The sequence below is a fragment of the Trachypithecus francoisi genome, unplaced genomic scaffold (genome assembly GCF_009764315.1).
Source record: "Trachypithecus francoisi isolate TF-2019V2 unplaced genomic scaffold, Tfra_2.0 Lachesis_group16, whole genome shotgun sequence".
In the NCBI taxonomy this organism is placed as follows: Eukaryota; Metazoa; Chordata; class Mammalia; order Primates; family Cercopithecidae; genus Trachypithecus; species Trachypithecus francoisi.
In genome coordinates this window covers 95,148,508-95,167,357 of record NW_022681461.1, presented here as the reverse complement: position 1 = coordinate 95,167,357, position 18,850 = coordinate 95,148,508, and the positions used below count along the sequence as shown (strand labels likewise).

At 47.0% G+C, this 18,850-nt stretch overlaps 1 protein-coding gene across 10 annotated transcripts in view; it reads right to left on the bottom strand.

The window, feature by feature from the left end:
- EXD3 (exonuclease 3'-5' domain containing 3) overlaps window positions 1-18,850 on the bottom strand; it is a 118,278-nt gene that overhangs the window by 16,423 nt on the left and 83,005 nt on the right. The window lies entirely within an intron of this gene.

The following is an 18,850-nucleotide window of genomic DNA, read 5'->3' as shown; positions in this document are numbered from 1 at the left end:
CTGTAATCCCAGCACTTAGGGAGGCCGAGGCGGGCAGATCACGAGGTCAGGAGATTGAGACCATCCTGGTTAACACGGTGAAACCCCATCTCTACTAAAAATACAAAAAAAATTAGCCGGATGTGGTGGCGAGCCCCTGTAGTCCCAGCTACTCGGGAGGCTGAGGCAGGAGAATGGCGTGAACCCAGGAGGCGGAGCTTGCAGTGAGCCGAGATCGCGCCACTGCACTCCAGCTTGGGCAACAGAGCGAGATTCTGTCTTAAACAAAAAAATAAATATGAAGAAAACCCTGCAGTGATGATACTATGGGTGACTGTCGGTGTTGACGTGGCTCTTCCAAAGCTGTGTATCAACTGTGGCATAAAATAGACGGATTATTTTGCTGATTTTGTGAGTATGAGAGTTTTCAGCCGACAAAGGATTAAAATTAAGGATATTAAGCTTACAAGAAAACTCCAGCTCTGAATAAAAAGCTTCAGGATGAATTTCTGATGTATGTTACATATATATATATATATATATATTTTTTTTTTTTTTTTGAGACGGAGTCTCGCTCTGTCGCCCGGGCTGGAGTGCAGTGGCCGGATCTCAGCTCACTGCAAGCTCCACCTTTTGGGTTCACGCCATTCTCCTGCCTCAGCCTCCTGAGTAGCTGGGACTACAGGCGCCCACCACCTCGCCCGGCTAGTTTTTTTGTATTTTTTAGTAGAGACGGGGTTTCACCAGGTTAGCCAGGATGGTCTCGATCTCCTGACCTTGTGATCCGCCCGTCTCGGCCTCCCAAAGTGCTGGGATTACAGGCTTGAACCACCGCGCCTGGCCTGTTACATATTTTTTTTTTTTTTTTTTTGAGACGGAGTCTCGCTCTGTCCCCCGAGCTGGAGTGCAGTGGCTGGATCTCAGCTCACTGCAAGCTCCGCCTCCCGGGTTCACGCCATTCTCGTGCCTCAGCCTCCCAAGTAGCTGGGACTACAGGCGCCCGCCACCTCGCCCGGCTAGTTTTTTGTACTTTTTAGTAGAGGCGGGGTTTCACTGTGTTAGCCAGGATGGTCTCCAGGATGGTCTCGATCTCCTGACCTTGTGATCCGCCCGCCTCGGCCTCCCAAAGTGCTGGGATTACAGGCTTGAGCCACCACGCCCGGCCTACATATATTTTTTAAAGTGTATTTCCGCACAGTCCGCTGCAAAGGTCTAGAGACAAGACCCAGTCCCGTCGCTGGGAATGCCTGTACCCAACACTGGTTTCTACATTTTACACTAAAAGGAGCCCGAGCTTTTTGGAGAAATGACTGATTCCAGATCTAAGGGACAAATGCAGACAATGAGGCTGGAGCCTCTAGACGCTGCAGAAAGCAACGGTGATCCAAGAGCCAGGTGTCACATCCGAGGACTCAGGAGCCAGCAGGGCTCCCACACCACAGGGAGGCAACATGCCAGTCAGGGAACAGAGGTGCAGCGGAGGACACAGACACCTTTCTATGCGTTCAGAATGGTTCCTTAAAATCATTAATTGTTTTTATTTATTTATTTATTTTTGGATGGAGTCTCGCTCGGTCACCCAGGCTGGAGCGCACAATCTTGGCTCATTGCAACATCCTCCTCCCAGGTTCAAGCGATTCTCGTGCCTCAGCCTCCCAAGTAGCTGGGATTACAGGCACCCACCACCACACCCAGTTAATTTTTGTATTTTTAGTAGAGACGGGGTTTCGCCATGGTGGCCAGGCTGGTCTCAAACTCCTGACCTCAGGTGATCCGTCTGCCTCAGCCTCCCGAAGTGCTGGGATTATAGGTGTGAACCACCGTGCCCAGCCAAATCATTAGTTATCTTTAAGAGTGCAAGACCAACTCAAAAACATCAGAGCTAATACTATAAAACTCTTACAAGAGGCTGGGCAAGGTGGCTTATGCCTGTAATCCCAGCACTTTGGGAGGCTGCGATGGGCAGATTGCTTGAGTCCAGGAGTTCTAGACCAGCCTGGGCAACATAGCGAAACCCCATCTCACAAAAAATAAAAAAACTAGGCAGGTGTGCCTGTAGTCCCAGCTTCTTAGGAGGTCAACGTGCGATAATCACCTGAGCCGGGAGGTCAAGGCTGCAGTGGGCTGTGTTCACGCCACCACACTCCAGCCTAGGCTACAAAGAGACTCTATCTCAAAAAAAAAAAAAAAAAAAAAAAAAAAAAACAACTCTTAGAAGAAGACACAGGGGACCACTTCCTGGCACTGTATTTGGCCAGGATTTCTTCGATATGACACTGTAGCAAAGGCAGCAAAAGAAACACTGGAGTGACTGGACCTTCATTACAGTGAAATGTGCGCGTAGGACACTCTGGAGGAGTAAAACACCGCAGAGTGGAGACGTCGGTATTTGCAAATCACGTATCTGGCCAGTGGTTGATATCCAGAGTATAGGAGGAATCCCATAATTCAACAACAGAAAAGTAAATAATCTAGTTTAAAAATGGGGCCGGGCGTGGTGGCTCAAGCCTGTAATCCCAGCACTTTGGGAGGCCGAGACGGGCGGATCACGAGGTCAAGAGATCGAGACCATCCTGGCTAACACGGTGAAACCCCGTCTCTATAAAAATACAAAAACAATTAGCTGGGCGAGGTGGCGGGCGCCTGTAGTCCCAGCTACTCGGGAGGCTGAGGCAGGAGAATGGCCTAAACCCGGGAGGCGGAGCTTGCAGTGAGCTGAGATCCGGCCACAGCAATCCAGCCCCGGCGACAGAGCGAGACTCCATCTCAAAAAAAAAAAAAAAAAAAAAAAAAAAAAAAAAAAAAAGGAAGGGTGGGGCGCGGTGGTTTACGCCTGTAATCCCAACACTTTGGGAGGCCTAGGCGGGAGGATAGCCTGAGCCTGGGAGGCTGAGGCTGCTGTGAGCTGTGATCGTGCCACTGCACTCCAGCCTGGGTAACAAAGTGAAACTTTATCTCAAAAAGAAAAGAAAAAGTTGACAAAGGACTTGAATACACACTTCTTCAAAGATATATGCGTGGTCAATAAGCACATGAAAAGATGCTCAACATCATTCGTCATTAGCGAAACGCAAATAAAAACCACAGTGAGACATCACATCCATTAGGATGGCTTTTATTAAAAAAAAAAAAGGGAAATAATGTTGGTGGGATGTGGATAAACTGAACCCTCATGCGTCACTGGTGGGAAGGTAAACAGTGCGGCTGCTGTGGAAAATAGTGTGACGGTGCCTCAAGAAGTTAAACACAGAGTCAGAAGAGGATTCAGTAGTTTCGCCTTTAGCTGTAAATGCAAAAGAACTGAAAGCAGAAGCTCAGGCACATCCTTATCCATCAGTGGTCGTAGCAGCCACATTCAGAATAACCAGAAGAGGGAAGCAACCTGGGGCCCATCCACAGACGAATGGAAACAAAACGGGTCCATCCTGCAACGGAACGTCATCCAGCCTCAGAAAGGAAGGACGTTCAGACACAGGCTACCGCCCAGATAGACCCTCACGACATGCCCAGTGGAAGATGCCAGACGCAAACGGGCAGATACTGTATGATTCCACGTCTACGAGGTACCTAGGACAGGTCAATTCATAGAGGCAGAAAGTGGAACAGTGGCTACCAGGGCTAGAGGGAGGGGAGGGGAGATAACTATTGGCTCAGAGTCATTGTTGTTGTTGTGTTTTTTTTTGAGACGGAGTCTTGCCCTGTCACCCAGGCTGGAGTGCAGTGGCGTGATCTCGGCTCCCTGCAAGCTCCGCCTCCCTGGTTCACTCCATTCTCCTGCCTCAGTCTCCCGAGTAGCTGGGACTACAGGCGCCACCTCCACGCCCGGCTAATTTTTTTTTTTTGTATTTTTAATAGAGACGGGGTTTCACCGTGTTAGCCAGGATGGTCTCGATCTCCTGACCTCGTGATCCGCCCGTCTCGGCCTCCCAAAGTACTGGGACTCCAGGCGTGAGCCCCCGCCCCTGGCTGGTACGGTGTCTTTGTTTGGGATGATACCGAGTTCTGGAAAGAGGTGGTGGTGATGGATATATGATACAGTGAGTGTGCTAATGCCACTGAACTGCACACTTAAAAATGGTTAAAATGGTCAATTTCGTGTTATGTATATTTTACCACAAAAAAGGAAGGAAAAAAGCAACACAGCAAGTAGCTACTTTGTGGTGATAACAAATATACACCAATATGATGAGTAAAAACAACTAACATACACCTATATGATGAATAAAAAAAGTAAAAACAAACACAACTGGTAAATAAAGTAAATATACAGGAAAAAAGGAAACAATGGTCAAAGGGAAGAAACAGACTAGTTATACAGGAACTACACGGGGCTACACGGGGCCACACAGGGCTACACAGGAACTACACGGGGCTACACGGGAACTACAGAGGGGCTACAGAGGGACTACAGTGGGGTTACACAGGAGCTACATGGGGTTACACAGGAACTACACGGGGCTACATGGGAACTACACGGGGCTACACAGGGCTACACAGGAACTACACGGGGCAACATGGGAACTACAGAGGGGCCACAGAGGGACTACAGTGGGGTTACACAGGAGCTACACGGGGCTACACAGGAAATACATGGGAACTACACGGGGCTACACAAACTACACGGGAACTACATGGGGTTACACAGGAACTACACGGGAACTACACGGGGCTACACGGGAACTATACGGGGCCACATGGGAACTACATGGGGCTTCATGGGGCCACACAGGGCTACACAGGAACTACACGGGGCTACACAGGAACTACACAGGAACTACACGGGTCTACACAGGAACTACACGAGAACTACACGGGGCTACGTGGGAACTACACGGGGCTACACGGGGCCACACAGGGCTACACGGGGCTACATAGGAACTACACGGGGCTACACGGGAACTACACGGGGCTACATGGGGCTACATAGAGGCTACATGGGAACTACACAGGGCTACACGGGGCTACATAGGAACTACATGGGGCTACACGGGAACTACACGGGGCTACACGGGAACTACACGGGGCTACATAGGAACTACACGGGGCTACACGGAAACTAAATGGGGCTACATGGGAACTACACGGGGCTACATGGGAACTACACGGGGCTACACAGGACTACACAGGAACTACACGGGGCAACATGGGAACTACAGAGGGGCCACAGAGGAACTACAGTGGGGCCCCACAGGAGCTACACGGGGGTACACAGGAGCTACACAGGACTGATGGCGAACTTCTCGAGGGCAACAATGGAGCCAAAAGGCAGCGGAGGGTTTTCAAAGTTCTGTGGAGCTGCTAGTATAAACCAGCAACACTCTCCTTCAAGAAAGAGGAAACAGAGCTTTTTAGAAAGGAAAAATGGCCCCAATTAAAGAACAAGGAAAATTCATTAACAAGAAGGAGTCTGTCGTTTCCCAGAGGAAGGTCTGCCATGCAATAAACGGTCCACAGATCATCAACACTAAAAAACGTCGAGTCCATAAAGGAAACATGATCATGTCTAATTCGCAGAATTAAGAAAAACAGCATTGTGTTAACATTCTGGAAAATGACAGCAGGTAAGGTAAGAAAGATAAATGGACCCTGCAAACAGAATCCAACAGCACATTAAAGCGATAACTCACCATGATCGAGTGAGTTTCATCCTAGGGATTCTGGGGGGTTCAACATGTGCAAGTCAGAAAGTTTGAGTCATCACATAAACAGAATTAAAAACAAAAACGACATGATCATCTCAAGAGATGCATAAAAAGCATCTGATAAAATCCAGCATTGCTTTATGATAAAAATCTTCACCCAACTAGGCATGAAAGGAACATACCTCAAAATAATAAAAGCCATATAGGACACACTGGCAGCCAACATCATATTCAACGGGGAAAAGTGGAAAACAGCCCCCCTGAGAACTGGAACGAGAGAAGGCTGCCCTCCCCTCACCTTCCCGCCCTCACAACATAGTGCTCAAAGTCCTGACCAGAACTCTCAGGGAAGACAAGGAAAGAGAGGGCATCCAAACGGGAAAACAGGAAGTCAAACTATCTCCGTTTGCCAATGTTATGACTGTATACCTCGAACACCCTAAAGGCGCCTCCAAGACTCCTTGATTTGACAAATGAATTCAGTGAAGTCTCAGGTTACAAAATCAATGTGCACAAATCAGTAGCACAAGGACCAAGCTGAGAAGGAAACCAGGATCTCAGGCCGGGCGCGGTGGCTCATGCCTGTAATCCTAGCACTTTGGGAGGCCCACGGGGGTGGCTCACTTGAGGTCAGGAGTTTGAGACCAGCCTGGATAACATGGTGAAACCCCGTCTCTACTAAAAATACAAAATTTAGCCTGGGTGTGGTGGTGCGTGCCTCTAATCCCAGCTATCCCGGAGGCTGAGGCAGGAGAATTGCATGAACCCGGGAGGTGGAGGTTGCAGTGAGCCGAGATGGCGCCACTGCACTCCAGCCTGGGCAACAGGGCGAGACTCCGTCTCAAAAAAATAAAAGTAAATAAATACATATGTGGGAAAAAAAACAAAACTCAATCCCTTTTACAGTATCTGTGCAACGACAACACACACACACACACACACACACACACACACACACACACACAAAACAAACCTAGGAATGTACTTAACCAAGGAGGTGAAAGACCTCTACAAGGAGAACTACAAAATGCTGCTGAAAGAAATCATGAATGACACAAATGGAAATACATCCCATGCTCAAGAACTGGAGGAATCAATATTGTGAAATAACCAAACTGCCCAAAGCAATCTACAGATTAAGTGCAGTTCCTATATCAAAGTACCAACATCGCTTTTCACAGAATTAGAAAAAACAATCCTAAAATTTGTATGAAATCAAAAGAGAGCCTGAATAGCCAAAGAAGTCCTAAGGAAAAACAACGAACCTCAGCCGGGCGAAGTGGCTCACACCTGTACCCAGCATTTTGGGAGGTCGAGGCGGGTGGATCACAAGGTCAGGAGTTCGAGACCAGCCTAGCCAACATGGTGAAACTCCATCTCTACTAAAATACAAAAAATTAGCTGGGCGTGGTGGCAGGTGCCTGTAGTCCCAGCTCCTCTGGAGGCTGAGGAAGGGGATTCCCTTGAACCCAGGAGGCGGGGGTTCCAGTGAGCCGAGATTGTGCCACTGCACTCCAGCCTGGCGACAGAGTGAGACTCTGTCTCAAAAAAAAAAAAAACCCAAAAAACAAAACACAAATCTGGAGGCATCACATTATCCAACTTCAAATTACACTTGTGATGGTTTCTATTGAGTGTCAACTGGATTGGACTGAAAGATGCAAAGTATCGATCCTGGGTGTGTCTGTAAGGGTGCTGCCAAAGGGGATTTACATTTCACAGAGTCCATGGACTGGGAGAGGCAGACCCGCCCTCAGTAGGCGCCATCTAACCTGCGGCCAGCACGGCCAGAATAAAGCAGGCAGGAGAAGATGGAAGAGCCGACTTGCTGAGTCTTCCAGCCCCATCTTCTCCCGTGCTGGGTGCTTCCTGTCCTCGAACATCAGACTCCAAGTTCCTCAGCTTTTGGACTCTTACACGCACACCAGTGGTTTGCCAGGGGCCCTCGGGCCTTTGGCTGCAGACTGAAGGCTGCACTGCCAGCTTCCCAACTTCGGAGAATTTGGGACTTGGACTGATCTACCACTGGCTTCCTGGCTCCTCAACTTGCAGACGGCCTATTGTGAGGCTCTACCTTGTGATCCTGGGAGTCAACTCTCCTTAGTAAGCTTCCTTTTGTGGGCCGGGCGCGGTGGCTCACGCCTGTCATCCCAACACTTTGGGAGGCCGAGGTGGGCGGATCACGAGGTCAGGAGATCGAGACCATCCTGGCTAACACGATGAAACCCCATCTCTACTAAAAATACAAAAAATTAGCCGGGCGAGGTGGCGGGCGCCCATAGTCCCAGCTACTCGGGATACTGAGGCAGGAGAATGGTGGGAACCCGGGAGGTGGAGCTTGCAGTGAGCCGAGATTGCGCTACTGCACTCCAGCCTGGGCGACAGAGCGAGACTCCGCTTCAAAGAAATAAAATAAAATAAACTTCCTTTCATATGCACATCTATCCTATCAGTTCTGTCCCTCTAGAGAACCCTGACTGACACTATACTACAAGGCTCTGTGTTTGGATGTGTCCCCGCCCAAATCTCATCTTGAAATGCAAGCCTCAGTGTTGGAGGTGCAGCCTGGCGGGAGGTGACTGGAGGTGACTGGATCATGGGGGAGGATTTCTCAGGAGTGGTTTAGCACCATCCCCCTTGGTCCTGTCCTTGCCTGGTCGTTTAAAAGTGCGCAGCGCGTCCCCTCTTGCTCTCTCGCTCCTGCCTTCACCATGTGACATGCAAGCTCCCGCTTTGCCTTCCGCCAGGACCGGAAGTTTCCAGAGGCTCCCCAGAAGCAGATGCCAGTGATATGGTTCCTGTACAGCCTCCAGAACCATGAGCCAACCGAACTTCTTTTCTTAGAAGTTACCCAGTCCCGGGTATTTCTTTTTTTCTTTTTTTTGAGACGGAGTTTCACTCTGTGGCCCAGGCTGGAGTACAGTGCAGTGACATGATCTCAGCTCACTGCAACCTCTGTCTCCCGGGTTCAAGTGATTCTCCTGCCTCAGCTTCCCTAGTAGCTGGGACTACAGGTGCCCACCACCAAGCCCGACAAATTTTTTTTTTTTTTTTTTTGAGATGGAGTCTTGCTCTGTCACCAGGCTGGAGTGCAGTGGCATGATCTCAGCTCACGATAATCTCCACCTCCCAGGTTTAAGTGATTCCCCTGCCTCAGCCTCCTGAGTAGCTGGGACTACAGGCACGCACCACCACGTCCAGCTAATTTTTTGTATTTTAATAGAGATGGGGTTTCACCATGTTGGTCGGGCTGGTCTCGAACTCCCAACCTCAGGTAATTCGCCCGCCTCAGCCTCTCAAAGTCCTAGGGTTACAGGCGTGAGCCACTGCACCTGGCCTCAGGTATTCCTTTATAGCGATGTGAGAATGGACTAATAAGGTACCAAAATAGCATAGTACTGATATAAAAGTAGATACATAGACCAATGGGATGGAATAGAGAATCCAGAAATAAAACCAAATACTTACAATCAACTGATCTTTTCAAAGTCCAAATAAACATAAATTGGAGAAAAAGACACCTTACCAAATAACTGGTTCTGGGAAAACCGGCTGGCCACATGTAGGAGAATGAAACTGGATCCCTATCTCTCACCATATACAAAAACCAACTCAAGATGGATGAAAGACTTAAATCTAAGACCTGAACCATAAACATTCTAGAAGGAAATCGAGGAAAGCTCTTCTGCACATTGGCTTAAGCAAACAATTTCGACTAGAACCACAAAAGCAAATGCAACAAAAAGAAAAATAAATAAATGCGACCTAATTCAACTAAAAAGCTTCTGCACAGCAAAAGAAATAATCATCAGAGAAAACAAACAGCCCACAGAATGGGCGAAAATATTTGCAAACTATGCATCTAACGAAGAGGTAATATCAAGTATCTACAAGGAACTCAAACCAATCAGCAAGAAAAAAAAACAAAGAATCCCATCAAAAAGTGGGCAAATGACATGTGAATAGACATTTCTCAAAATAAGATATACAAATAGCCATCAAACATGAAAAAGCATTCAACATCACGAATCATCAGGGAAATGCAAATTAAAACCACAATGAGATGCCACCTTGCACTATAGCCAGAATAGATATTATTAAAATGTAAAAAAGACCAGCGCAGTGGCTCACGCCTTAATCCCAGTACTTTGGGAGCCCAAAGCAGGTGGATCACAAGGTCAGGAGTTCGAGACCAGCCCACCCAACATGGTGAAACCTGGTCTCTGCTAAAAAGACAAAAAATTAGCCAGGCGTGGTGGCAGGTGCCTATAGTCCCAGCTACTCAGAAGGCTGGGGCAGAAGAATCACTTGAACCTGGGAGGTGGACGTTGCAGTGAGCCAAGATCGCGCCATTGCACTCTGGCCTGGTGACAGAGCTAGACTTCATCTCAAAATAAAATAAATAAATAAATAAATAAAAATAATTAGTACAACATCTATGAAAACAGCATGGAGATTTCTCAACGAATTAAAAGCAGATCTACCATGTGCTCCAGCAGTCCCACTACTGAGTATCTACCCAAAGGAAAATATGTTATTATATCAGAAAGACACCTGCACACATATGTTTATCACAGCACAATTCACAAGTGCAAAGATATGGAACTAACCTAAGTATCCATCAACCGAGTGGATAAAGAAATGTGGTATATACACACCATGGAATACTACTCAGCCATAAAAAAGAACAAAATAATGTCTCTGCAGAAACCTGAATGGATCTGGAGGCCATTACTCTAAGTAACTCAGTAATGGAAAACCAAATACTGTATGTTCTCACTTATAAGTGGGAACTAACCTATGGGTACACAAAGCCATGCAGAGTGATATAATGGACACAGAAGGCTCAGAAGTGGGGAGGGCAGGAGGAGGAGTAAGGGATAAAAAGCAACATATTGGGTACAATATATACTATTTGGGTGACAGTGCAGTAACATATCAGATTTCGTCATTATACAATTCATCCATGTAACCAAATGCTACTTGTACTCCAAAAGCTATTGAAATATATGAAACATAAATCGATGTACGATCCCTGACTTAACTATAACTTTAGGTATTGGTAACTCAACTATACCAATTTTTAGATATTGGTAACTCAAATGTGTTAACATTTCTCAGCCATGCGTGGTGGCTCATGCCTGCAATCCCAGCACTTTGGCAGGCCGAGGCAGGTGGATTACTTGAGGTCAGGAGATTGACACCAGCCTGGCCAACATCGTGCAACCTCATCTCTACTAAAAATATAAACATTAGCTGGGTGTGGTGCTGGGTGCCTGTAGTTCCAGCTACTCGGGAGGCTGAGGCAGAATTGCTTGAACCTGGGAGGTGGAGATTGCAGTGAGCCAAGATAGTGCCACTGCACTCCAGCCTGGGTGACAAAGTGAGACTCTGTCTTAAAAAAAAAAAAAAAAAAAAAAAAAAAAAAAAAAAATTCTAGGGCAATCCCTACAAAGAAAAGAAATAAATCCATAGCAAAATATGCATATTTTAAGAAAACAAGGAAAGCAACAGCAATAGAATTTATAGCTTTCAAACTGACTGAAGGAAAAATAGAATGAAAGTAAAAAAGCTAAAAGCATAAAAAAAGAAGACGAAAAAGAATAAGAAAAGTTGTACAAATAGAAAGCACAAATTAAGATAGTATGACTAAACCCAAATTCTATCAATAATTACAATAAATGTAAAAGGACTAAACTAATAAGTTAAAAAGCAAAGACTCAGACTAGGTTTTAAAAAAAAAATCCAGCTAGAAACAGTTTGCAAGAAATACACCTACTATATAAAAGAAATTTGAAAGTAAAAGGATGAAAAAGTGCTCTACCAGTACTAACCAAAGAATAATGGAGAAATGGTATCAATGTTAGTTAAAATATATATATATAATATATATATATATATATATATATATTTTTTTTTTTTTTTTTTTTTTTTTTTGAGATGAATCTCGCTCTGTCGCCCAGGCTGGAGTGCAGTGGCCGGATCTCAGCTCACTGCAAGCTCCGCCTCCTGGGTTTATGCCATTCTCCTGCCTCAGCCTCCCGAGTAGCTGGGACTACAGGTGCCTGCCACCTCGCCCGGCTAGTTTTTTTTTTTTTTTATTTTTTAGTAGAGACGGGTTTTCACCATATTAGCCAGGATGGTCTCGATCTCCTGACCTCGTGATCTGCCTGTCTCGGCCTCCCAAAGTGCTGGGATTACAGGCTTGAGCCACCGTGCCCAGCCAGTTAAAATATATTTTATAGCAAAGAGCATTACTGGAGTCAAAGAGGTTTACCTCATAATTATAAAAGATTTCACATAATAGAAAGATATAAGAATTCTAATAATAATATGTATATGCACCTACTAACATAACTTTAAAACATATAAAGCAAACAGTGACATAATTGCATGGAAAATTTGATGAATGCACCATCACAGGAAACCTCAGTATGGCTCTCTTGGTAGAATCAGGCAGAAAAGCAAATAGGATAAAGATGATTTAGGCTGGGTGCGGTGACTCACGCCTGTAATCCCAGCACTTTAGGAGGCTGAGGTGGGCAGATCACAAGGTCAGGAGTTCAAGACCAGCCTGGCCAATATGGTGAAACTCCATCTCTACTAAAAAGACAAAAATTAGCCAGGTATGGTGGTGCGCGTCTGTAGTCCCAGCTACTTGGGAGGCTGAGTCAGGAGAATTGCTTGAACTGGGCAGGTGGAGGTTGCAGTGAGCCGAGATGGTGCCACTGCACTCCAGCCTGGGAGACAGAGTGAGATTTCTTCCCCAAAAAAGAGAAAAAGATGAGTTGAGCAACACATTTGGCAAAGCTGGATCTACTGAGTGTGTGTCTATGTTGCCAGGTAGGGGAGTGGGAGGGAGAGAGGGGTAGAGAGATGAGCATGACTGGAAGGGGATACTATGTATCCTCTATTTTTTTTTTTTTTTTTTTTGAGAGGGTCTCGCTCTGTCGCCCAGTCTGGAGTGCAGTGGCGCGATCTTGGCTCACTGCAAGCTCCATCTCCTGGGTTCACCCCATTCTCCTGCCTCAGCCTCCTGAGTAGCTGGGACTACAGGCGCCTGCCACCACGCCCAGCTAATTTTGTGTATTTTTAGTGGAGACGGGGTTTCACCGTGTTAGCCAGGATGGTCTTAGTCTCCTGACCTTGTGATCTGCCCGTATCAGCCTCCCCCCGAAGTGCTGGGATTACAGGCGTGAGCCACCGTGCCCGGCCGATACCATGTATCCTTTTACAGTCCATGTGGATGATTTATAAAAAGGATCATCTACTTGGCTGCGAAGCAAATCTTAAGAAATTTCCAAAACTGGAAATATACAGACTATGTTCCTGAAGTTAGGTTAGAAATCATTTTAAAAACGATAACTAAAAGCCCCAAGATCCAAGCTTTCTAAAATTGAAAAACAGCCTTCTAAAGAATGAAGTCAAATAAGTAATCATAATTGACATTCAAACGCTATTAGAACTAAAAACAATGAAAACACTGTATATCAAAACTGATAAAACACAGTGAAAACAATACTTTGAGAAAAATTTATGGAGTCTGAAAATTAAAGCGCTAAGCAACGTCACTTGGAAACAAACCCAAGAAAGCAAAAGGAAGGAAATTATAAAGATAAGATTAGAAATTGATGAGATAGACAACAAAAAATGCAACAGAAAGACTCAACAAAGCCAAATACTCATTATTTTAAAAGGCAGTAAGTTGGCTGGGCATGGTGGCTCACACCTGTAATCCCAGCACTTTGGGAGGCCGAGATGGGCAAGTCATGAGGTCAGGAGATTGAGACCATCCTGGCCAACATGGTGAAACCCTGTCTCTACTAAAAATACAAAAAAATTAGCCGGGTGTGGTGGTGGGCGTCTGTAGACCCAGCTACTCAGGAAGCTGAGGCAGGAGAATGGTGTGAACTGGGGAGGCGGAGCTTGCAGTGAGCCGAGATCCAGCCACTGCACTCCAGCCTGGGCAACAGAGCGAGACTCCGTCTCAAAAAAAAAAAAGGCAGTAAGTTGAGACATTTCTGCGAGATCACGAGAAGAGCGAGAGCAAAAGGAAGGGAACCCAGCTGCAGACACAGCAGAGCCTTAACAGAGGACACTAACAATTTATACTTACAGATTTGAAATGTTGGATTAAATGGACACATTTCAGAAAAATTATAAATGACCAAATGTGATCAAGAAGACAAAGCCAGCCAAGTGGTTCTATAACTATTAATAAAACTCAGTATCAGAACATTCCGCTCAAAGAAAACATCAGGCTGGGGCCGGGCGCGGTGGCTCAAGCCTGTAATCCCAGCACTTTGGGAGGCCAAGATGGGCGGATCACGAGGTCAGGAGATTGAGACCATCCTGGCTAACACAGTGAAACCCCGTCTCTACCAAAAAAAAAAAAATACAAAAAACTAGCCGCGCGAGGTGGCGAGCGCCTGTAGTCCCAGCTACTCGGGAGGCTGAGGCAGAAGAATGGCGTAAACCTGGCAGGTGGAGCTTGCAGTGAGCTAAGATCCGGCCACTGCACTCCAGCCTGGGAGACAGAGCGAGACTCCGTCTCAAAACAAAACAAAAAAAAAACATCAGGCCGGGAAGCCTCAAGGGAAGTGAGCCAATTTCAGGAGGAGAAAATTTAAACATTACTCAGTTGCAGAAAAAAGAGGGAAAACTTCCCAACGTATTTATGAGGCCAGAAAAAAGAGAAAGGAAAATTTTATGTCAGATGTACCCATGAAGATGGATACAAGCTTCTTAAACAAAATCACAGACCAAACCAGGAGCGGTGCCCATGCTTAGAGTCGTAGCTATTGTAGTCTCAGTGAGGTGGGAGGATCACTTGAGCCCAGGAGTTCGAGGCCCACCTCGGTAACACAGCAAGACGCCACTTCAGAAGGAAAAAATCACAGAACAGGCCGGGTGCGGTGGCTCACACCTGTAATCCCAGCACTTTGGGAGGCTGAGGAGGACGGATTACCTGAGTTTGGGAGTTTGAGACTAGCCTGGCCGACATGGCAAAACTCCGTCTCTACTAAAAATACAAACATTAGCCAGGTGTGGTGGGGCACGCCTGTAATCCCATCTACTTGGGAGGCTGAGACAGGAGAATCGCTTGAACCCAGGATGTGGAGGCTGAAGTGAGCTGAGATCGTGCCACTGCACTCCAGCCTGGGCAATGCAGCAAGACTCTGTCCCCAAAAAAAAAAAAAAAAAAAGAAAAAAAAAATCACAGACCAAAGTCCACAATGCATTAAGAAGGGTAATATGCGGGACCAAGTTGAATTCAACCCAGGAAAGAAAGATTAGTCCCAAATTCAAAAAGTTAGTAATGTCATTCATCACATTTACAGATTAAAGGGAAAACGACCGTATGGGCATCTCCATAGCTTCCGGGAAAGTATTAGGTAGGTGGATTCAATATTCATTCACAACAAAAACTTACAGCAAATGTGGAATCACAGGGGAACTGCCTCAGCGTGGTACAGAATATCGAGCAACCACCATATTTCGTGTTAAAACTTTCCTTTCTGAATCAGCAACAAGACAAGGATGGCTACCATCACCATTTCTATTCAACACTGTCTTGGAGATCTGGACTAATGAAATAAGGAAGGAAAAGATATAAGGATTGGAAAGGAAGAAATAAAACCCTCATAGTTTGCAGATGATGTGTACAAAGAGAACTCCAAATAATTGACAACCAATTCAGTCAGATTTAGGGGCATTTAGCGAGTCTTCTGGATATAAGAGTAACTCATCAAGGGCAACCACAGTCCCTGGATCAGCAGAAAATAAAACCCACGCAATTTATAAAAGCAACAAAAATGTAAAGTTCCTGGGATGAAATCTAACAAATGACATGCAAGATCTTTATGGAGGTTATTAAATGTGTTAGAAAGAGGCCAGGTGTGGTGGCTCATGCCTGTAATTTCAGCACTTTGGGAGGCCGAGGCGGGTGGATCATGAGGTCAGGAATTTGAGACCAGTCTGGCCAACATGATGAAACCTCATCTCAACTTAAAACACAAAAATTAGCTGGGTGTGGTGGCGTGTGCCTGTAATTCCAGCTACTCAGAGGCTGAGGCAGGAGAATCGCTTGAACCCTGAGGTGGAGGTTGCAGTGAGCCAAGATCACGCCATGGCATTCCAGCCTGGGCAACACACAGAGATTTCATCTCAAAAAAAAAAAAAAAAAATCTTTTTTTTTTAATGAGGTCTTGCTGTGTTGCCCAGGCTGGAGTGCAGTGGCATGATCATGGCTTGCTGTGTAGGCTCACCTCATGGCTTCAGGTGATCCTCCCACCTCAGTCCCTCAGGTGGCCAGGACCACAGGTGTGCACCACCATGCCTGGCTATTTCTTTTTTTAGAAACAATGTCTCGGCGGAGCGTGGTGGCTCAAGCCTGTAATCCCAGCACTTTGGGAGGCCAAGACGGGCGGATCACGAGGTCAAGAGATGGAGACCATCCTGGCTAACACGGTGAAACCCCGTCTCTACTAAAAATACAAAAACTAGCCGGGCGAGGTGGTGGGCGCCTGTAGTCCCAGCTACTTGGGAGGCTGAGGCAGGAGAATGGCATAAACCCGGGAGGCGGAGCTTGCAGTGAGCTGAGATCCGGCCACTGCACTCCAGTCCAGGTGACAGAGTGAGACTCCACCTCAAAAAAAAAAAAAAAAAAAAAACAATGTCTCATTATGTTGTCAGGCTGGTCTCAAACTCCTGGGCTCAAGCAATTTTCCCTCCTTGGCCTCCCAAAGTGCTGCGATTATAGGTGAGGTCACTGCACCTGGCCTCAATATCTTAGAAATGCCACTTTTCCCTATTGATTTCTAGAGCCAATGCAGTTCCAAGCAAAACTGAATTGGTAAGCTGTTTCTAAACCTATACAGAAATGACAAAGAACTGAAGGAGAAGAACGAGGTAGATACTCACCCTACCAGACACAAAGATGAGTGAAAATGCTAGAGGAATTAAGACATCATGGCATCATGTACAAACTCGAGGCCAGGCTGGGTGTGGTGGCTCACACCTGTAATCCCAGCACTTTGGGAGGCTGAAGCAGGAGGATCACCCAAGGCCAGGCGTTCAAGACCAGCCTGGGCAACATAGCGAGATCCTGTCTCCACAAAAATTTTAAAAATTAGTTGGGTGTGGTGGCCTGTGCCTGTGTTCCTAGGTACTTAGGAGGCTGAGTTAGGAGGCTCACCTGAGCCTAGGATTTTGAGGCTGCAGTCAGCTATGATCACATCACTATAATCCAGCCAGACAGAATGAGACCCTGTCTCTTAAAAATGAAAGCAAAAGACTGGACCAGGCATGTGTTGAGGGTCCCCAAGATCATCCCGAGGCTTGGTGATTCAGTGTTACTCAGGACTCAGCACACGGTCACACTGGCTAAGACTCATTACAGTGAACAGTACACAGCAGTGTCAGCAAAGAGAAAAGGCACACCGGGCAAAGTCCAGAGCAAACGGGCTCAGGCACCCAGCAGCCGTCTCCCAGGAGAGTCAGAGGAAACGGGGCTCAGGCACCCAGCAGCCGTCTCCCAGGAGAGTCAGAGGAAATGGGGCTCAGGCACCCAGGAGCCGTCTCTAAGGAGAGTCAGAGGAAACGGGGCTCAGGCACCCAGCAGCCGTCTCCCAGGAGAGTCAGAGGAAACGGGGCTCAGGCACCCAGCAGCCGTCTCCCAGGAGAGTCAGAGGAAATGGGGCTCAGGCACCCAGGAGCCGTCTCTAAGGAGAGTCAGAGGAAACGGGGCTCAGGCACCCAGCAGCCGTCTCCCAGGAGAGTCAGAGGAAACGGGGCTCAGGCACCCAGGAGCCGTCTCCCAGGAGAGTCAGAGGAAATGGGGCTCAGGCACCCAGGAATCGTCTCCCAGGAGAGTCAGAGGAAACGGGGCTCAGGCACCCAGCAGCCGTCTCCCAGAAGAGTCAGAGGAAACGGGGCTCAAGCACCCAGGAATCGTCTCCCAGGAGAGTCAGAGGAAATGGGGCTCAGGCACCCAGGAATCGTCTCCCAGGAGAGTCAGAGGAAACGGGGCTCAGGCACCCAGCAGCCGTCTCCCAGGAGAGTCAGAGGAAACGGGGCTCAGGCACCCAGGAATCGTCTCCCAAGGAAATCCTGTGTGATACACTTAACTTCTGCAAAAAGTTGTAAAGACATTTGTGAAGCATTGTTTATCTGGGAAGTTCATTAGGGACTCATCACCTGAAGTTTTTACTGGGGGGTGGTCACATTGATACCCTCTGCCTGGCATATACCAAAATTCCAGAGTCCTGGGAGGAAAGTGATGTCCAGCATAAACCACATTGTTTGTAAAGATTAGGCACCGCAAACCACCTTCATCGTTAGGGAAGGTTTGTATCAGTCAGGGAACTGTTTCCCAGCCGAGTTCCCAGCCTTGCAGCCAGGCCTTTCTTAGGGCAGCAGTGGCAGCCACAAAGCGCTCCACAGAACAGAAAGTGCAAATAGCTAGGGAACATATGGAAAGATGCTCAACTTCATCAAGAATCAGAGAAAGGGCTGGGTGCGGTGGCTCACGCCTGTCATCCCAGCACTTTGGGAGGCCAAGGCAGGTGAATCACGAGGTCAGGAGATCGAGACTATCCCGGCCAACATGGTGAAACCCTGTCTCTACTAAAAATACAAAAATTAGCTGGGCGTGGTGGCAGGCGCCTGTAATCCCAGCTACTGGGGAGCCTGAGGTGGAGAATCGCTTGAACCTGGGAGGTGGAGGTTGCAGTGAGCCGAGATTGCACCATTGCGCTCCAGCCTGGGTGACAGAGAGAGACTCCATCTCAAAAAAAAAAAAAAAAAACAAAAAAGAATCAGAGAAAAGCAAGTTCAAAGACAATGAAATACAATTTTACGCCGGGCGTGGTGGCTCACGCCTGTAATCCCAGCACTTTGGGAGGCCGAGGCGGGCGGATCACAAGGTCAGGAGATCGAGACCACAGTGAAACCCCATCTCTACTAAAAATACAAAAAATTAGCTGGGCGCCTGTAGTCCCAGCTACTTGGGAGGCTGAGACAGGAGAAAGGCGTGAACCTGAGAGGCGGAGCTTGCAGTGAGCCAAGATCGTGCCACTGTATTCCAGCCTGGGTGACAGCGAGAGACTCCATCTCAAAAAAAAAAAAAAAAAAAAAAGAAATATAATTTTACATGGACAGGACTGGCCAAGTGGACAAAGGTTAATAACATCAGTTGTGAATTTAATTTCTGTTGTAATTCAGCTGCT